Genomic DNA, 6000 nt, shown 5'->3' with positions numbered 1-6000 from the left:
ACCCTCCGATTTGACCGTACATAGATAGTCTCCGCATTTCCTAGATCGAAGTGATAGGAAACAAATTTGATGCCCGTCTCTCTGGGCTCTCTGCGATGATGTCATACTGACAATCGCAGCATATGACATAAGCCGTTATAATAACTGGAAACGTTCCATTGTTTTGCCTTTCTAGGGTTGTTCAAAGCCTTGTGGTTTCTCGTCATCCAAACTCATAATGTTGCCGCCGATTCAGCTCCCCAGGACGTATGAAACGCACCTGCTGTTACGCTTTTCGAGGGTGATAATGGCGTCGTCGGTTACGCTTCCCCTCCCCCTCTTTCTATAAATGGGAGCTTTTTGGGATTGATATTTCACCCAAGTTTCTTCCTACATTTTCCAGGTCTTCCCTTCTTCCCATCCTTAACTATCTTTCACCATGATATAGGTTCATGGCTTTGCGATTGTCCAGCCTAGCTTATTTCGGCCGTGCCAAGGTTTACCCCCTGAGCTTCCTTTTGTGGAGCGAAACTTTGCTGTTTCGCCGTTGTTGCTGTTGTTGTTGTTGTCCCGAGACGAAGATACAGGGACGACCAACTTCTTCTGGTCTAGGTGGACGTTTGGACTCTACACCGCTGCTTATGAGGGTGCTCGGACTATACTCCGCTGCTCACCCTCCTGCCCCAGCTTGGCGCATTACACCCCTTTTGGATTCCTTGGGGTGTGGTGGCGCTCATCCACTAACTGTTGCATCTCGAGCCGTGGCAACAGTTTTAAGAAGTGGCCTTTCAATAGTGGTGCTGGCAAAACTCGTACCAGCCAGATTTTTCACACAGCCACTTCTTCGCTCCTTCCGGCTTCCCCCTCGTCAATTTGCTCTTCTCCATCGCTTTCCCCCTTCTACATCATCCCTTTTGAAGATTCCATTCTGGGGGGTCGAGGTAAGTCTTTGAGGGGATGGCGCTTTGGAAGATATTGTCTTTGAGGTCATGCGCCCCAGGGGATGATACCCAGAGATGCAGTCGCCGAAGTTGCACTTTTGAGAATAGGCTAGGTTTTCGATCTTTCGCTACGTATCCCCTTTTTGCTTCTGCGTAAAGATCCTTTGTAAGCTTTTGTAATCATATGTAAAGACCCCTCGAGGGCCTTTGTAAGCAAATTCCCATAAATATAAAGATATTTTTTTTTAACTTCTGCCTTTGATGTTTGCTATATTTCTTTTTGATTTTTGTGAGGACCCTAAATGTATGCTTCTGCTACCGATTATCAATATTCAGCTAGAATGCAAGTATTTTCCTCGGCTTTGTTTGATAGAAATGGCTCCCTTCTGAGCCCACCATTATTTCTCGGACCGAGCTTGGATAGATCTGATAGACCCGGGCCATCGGGACCCTCGAGTCTCATAAAGATAATACTTTGAGACTTGAAGTCCTTAAGGGTGGTGTCTGAGTGAAGTTGGCTTAGGACGCCTGGAGATTTGCCTTGAACTTGTAGAAGATAACCCTTCTAAGACACTGTAGATAGGTCCTAGATGACGGATTACTCGAATTTTGGCAGTGCCCTAAGGCCGAGCCTCTTTGGGCGGAGCTTCGAATTCCCTGTTCCTCCCCTTGGGGGGTTCCTTCGAGTTCAGCTACTATCTCGGGCCCCATAATGGTTATAGAGGTCCTCGAGGTCGAGTATTGCCTCGGGACTGGAGATGATGTTTGCTGGCTTCTTGAAGCCTAGCTTTACGTTGATGGAGGTCCTCGAGGTCGAGTATTGCCTCGGACTGCCATTCAAAGTCATTGACTTACTGGGACATATCTTGGGCAGGCGGGCCGTTGCTGTTTCCGCGCATATATTGGGTTACTTCCGCCTCTTGGGAGATTCCTTTTTAGATATTTCCTTCCATTTTTGGCGTCGATCCCTTCGTTACCTTAGTACTAGGGTGTTTGTGCAGGTTCCTGCTTTAGTTCCTCTAGTCTTGCCATGGCTACAACTGCTGCTTCGAGGTCCGCTTGTCAGAGAGGGAGAGTTCCGCTCCCGGTGCTCAGGATCTGTGGGAGTTTATCTTGAAGACTATGTCTTTGATAAGGGAAGAGCAACTTGAGTTGGTGAGGAGAGACTGCGGATAGGGGGGGGAGGTAGCGCTACAGGTGCTTTCCTCGGATGAAGGTATCGCCGACCCGGCCGATGGATTCCTGAATGTATATACGTATCCCTTCACACTAGGACCTCTCGACAGGGTCGTGCTCGACTTTTGTGTAAAGTATTGGGTTACCTTGGCGCAGGTACACCCGTCATTTTGGCAAATTGTGTTGATGATGAGGTTTTTCACGGAGAAGGCGGCGCTTGAATTCACGCTTAGCCATCTCGTCAGGTTGTACCGGCCTTTTCACCGTCGAGGTCTGCTAACCTTGCAGTGCCATTCGTCCACTCCTTTTGTTGTTGATGATGATGAAGGCGGAGATCGGGAGTGGGCCAGTCAGTTTGTCCGGGTCCGGATGGCCGACGTTATCCCTATGGAGTTTATGCCATTCCCCGAAGAATGGAACTATATGCGTGAGTGGAGTGTCTTGTGCTTTCACAGATTCGTCATGTTGAAAGCTAATCTCATAATGGCGCCAAGCAAAGTTCTTGATCTTCCTGGTTGGGTCAGGAAGCTGGCGACCCACTCAACTTGCGACGAGTGTAGGTGGCGAGCCGTATCTTGGGGAAGGTGGGAAGCAATACGTCATGGTGCGTGTGTATATTGATCTTCCCTTGTCCCTTATTTATTTGGTGAGACATTCTCCCTTCTTTATTTACTAACCTCGCTGTTGTAGGTGTCGGAGAGCCTCCGAAGAAGAGGCTGTGCCCCTCCAGAGAGGAGGAGGGGTTGCCGGCGTTTGGGCCAAAGTATGACAGTGATATGCTGGAAATGCACTTGCAGGGAGATAGGGCTTGTGGCGAGGCAACACGAGGTCGGGTCGTTGAGACGGAAACATCGCCCGAGCCTATCGTGCCCGAGGTTACTGGTTCTGGAAAGTTGGCTCCTCCGAATGATCGTGTTTCAACCGGGGTTGATTCTTCCGGGGCCGAGGGGGCTAGAACGACGGATATGTGCTCGGTCTTCAAGGATGTCTTCCGAATTCATTTTGAGGTGAGTTTCGTCGGAGGCCTTCTGAATCTGCGTCTTTCTTTTCTTACCGGGTTTTTAATTTTGCAGGCCTTTGATAGGCTTAGGTCCGAGCTGCTTCGCCAGGGGGCTAGGCTCCGGAAAGCTCTAGATGAAGGCAAATTCCTTAGGCTCCTTTGTGAGGGGAAGAAAATTGAGTTGGTGTATTGGCGATATAAGGCGTATCGGAGCCTGAATTACGAGAGCTATTTGATGGATCATGTAACTTCTCGTCCTGGTGGAGTATGCGTTTCGCTTTTTTGCTTCTATGGTTAACTTCTTCGCTTACCTCAGCTCCAGAAGAAGGCCGAAGCCTTGGAACGTCTTTGGGGCGAGGTCGATCAAATCAAAAATGATGTATCGAGCTAGGAGCTCAGGCGCAGGTCCAAGCCTCAAAGGAGAAAGATGCATCGGCTAAACTTTCGTCCCTCGGGGTCCACCTCCGTTTAGCCAGTGGAAACATTTTAGTTCAAGAGGATGTGATCGCGAGGCTTGAATCCGAACATTCGAAGGTTAGGGCTGAGATCGTTGATGCTCGGGCCGAAGCGGTTTCGAATTGTACTAGGGTCGATCAGGAGATGGTGCTTCGTTTGAAGGACGCTACCGATGCTCAAGCAGAGCTGAAGAGGGTCCTCGATCGTGGAGAGAAGATAGAAGAATATGCGCATTGCAAATCTTGGAGAAAGTTTCTCGAGGAAATCAGTGTCAGGGGTTTTGTTCTCCCGGAAGAGTTGGCACGAGCGAGGGCGGACGAGTGCGATGCTTGGTTACTTCTGTCCGATGCCGAGGAGAGTGAAGATGAGGCCAGTAGGCCATGGCTCTCGGGGTTAGGGCGTAGACCTCGCCATCCCTACGTAGTACTTTCTTAGAGTATATTTGTAGATGGAGAATGTATTTTTCCACGTATGTACTTGAAAAGAAAAAAAACTCTTGTGCGGCTTTTTTGTTCTTTTGTACCTTCTTTTGTTTCACTTATGGCCAAGCGGACTGGTTTCAGAGTCAGTGAGAATTGCCAGATCTGTGATACGGCCCTGGGGCTTATTAGGCTGGCCCGGAGGCTCATACGCGCTTGGTCGATGCGAACTTTAATGTAAGCAGGCATTTTGAGCACTTACGCTTTTGCTCAACCGTTTCGGGTAGAGTCTCCGAGTCGGGTTTCGACTCGAGATCATATATTCCTCGAGCTTTTTATGTTTTTATGGACCGGTGGCCCTTACACTTTAACTCTTTTGGATCTAGTCTCCGAGTCAGGCTACGGCTCGAGCTTAGTCAACCCTCAAGTTTTACTTTTGTATTGAGCGGGCGATAATGGCTCTTACGTCTTCGATCGAAGCGATCTTTTATGTAAGCTGGCGATAGTGTCTCTTACGCTTCGCCCTTAGGCATGTGTGTGTGGCCCTGAGGCTCGTTAAGCTGGCGAATGGCTCTTATGCTTTGCCCTTAGGCATTTGTGCGACCCTATAGCTCGTTAGGCTAGCAACAATGGCTCTTACACTTTGCCCTTTGGCATATGTGCGGCTCTGAGGCTCGTTAGGCTGGCGACAATGGCTCTTACGCTTTTCCCTTAGGCATATGTGCGGCCCTGAGGCTCGTTAGGCTGGCGACAATGGCTCTTACGCTTTTCCCTTAGGGATGTGTGCGGCCTTGAGGCTTGCTAGACTTATTTTCCTCTCGTTACGGGCTTTTGTAATGATTTTTCCTGACTTGTCGTCGATTCGGGAAGAACCTCGATTTCCAGTCGTTAACGGCGATGTTCGAGCTCCTCGTAAGGTTTGGCTCGTAGGCTGAGTAGCTCGAAGCCTTATGATTCGGAGCTGACATGGTCGAAGCTCTATTGCCTGTTGAGGGTAGCCTGTTTAACCGGTTCTTTTCGAAGTAGATTCGAAGTAATGGCCTATGATTATGTACCGACGGTCGGTTGCCCTGAGTCGCGTTAGTTTGGCTGGTGCAGCCGTATGACCATAGTCATTCATGTTTGGCCGGAGCCATTTTTTGATCCTGAATATAGTAGTTTAGGTGTCTATATCGAGGAAATGCCTTTATAAGGGTCTTACAAATTCGATATATATCCTGAACTTCGAGATTGATTTTATGCCTATAATAAGGTCTTACAAAACTTTTCATGCCTTTTGAGGTCATACAGTTTTTGCTGATACTTGATGCAAGTATGATTCGTGCCTTGCTTGAAGGTCTTACAGTTCGTGTTGTTGCTCTGTGTAAGTTTTACAAGACCGAGTCTGCTCGCTCGGGGTCTTACGGCCTCGGGTTTTTTTGCTGAATGGCGATTAGCGATAATCTTCGAGTAATCAAGTTCATTTTGGCTCGAGAGCCGTTACTCGTGAGCTTAGGATTACCTCATTGAGGGCTTACGAATTTGGAGATTCCGACCCTGAGGTCGTGCGTTTCGGGTGCTGAATTATCGATGCCAGTCTCCGAGTATTCGGGACGTTTTCTGATGGAGAAATCGTTCTGGCGAAAAACATTAGGTCTTCCTGGGAGCATGAATCATGTTGGAAAAAAACTTTCTTTGATTTTTTGACACTAGTACATGTGCCTTCGCCATCGGGGGCTCGATCGTGCGGACACGGTTCATTCGACCGTTGTTCGGTACAACATTCTCTCATTGGGGTCCTATTTGGCATTTCTTGGCTTCTCTGAGCGGACACCTTCCGAAAAGGCGTCCATCGGCGTTCGTGGTTGATAGCCAAAGAAGCCTTGAGGACCTGTTGGATTCCCCTCAGTTAGCATATAGGTGTTGCCTCGTTAAAAACCTTGCCGGCAAAACCCTTTTCGGGACAAAAAGCTCGGTCGAAGGAAAAGAGTGCAATGGATGTCTTTAAAACCTTAGGGTCTTCGTGATGGGCGTGCGTATTTAACCACTT

The sequence above is a fragment of the Nicotiana attenuata genome, chromosome 12 (assembly GCF_001879085.1).
Source record: "Nicotiana attenuata strain UT chromosome 12, NIATTr2, whole genome shotgun sequence".
Classification (NCBI taxonomy): domain Eukaryota; kingdom Viridiplantae; phylum Streptophyta; class Magnoliopsida; order Solanales; family Solanaceae; genus Nicotiana; species Nicotiana attenuata.
This window is presented reverse-complemented; position numbering follows the sequence as displayed.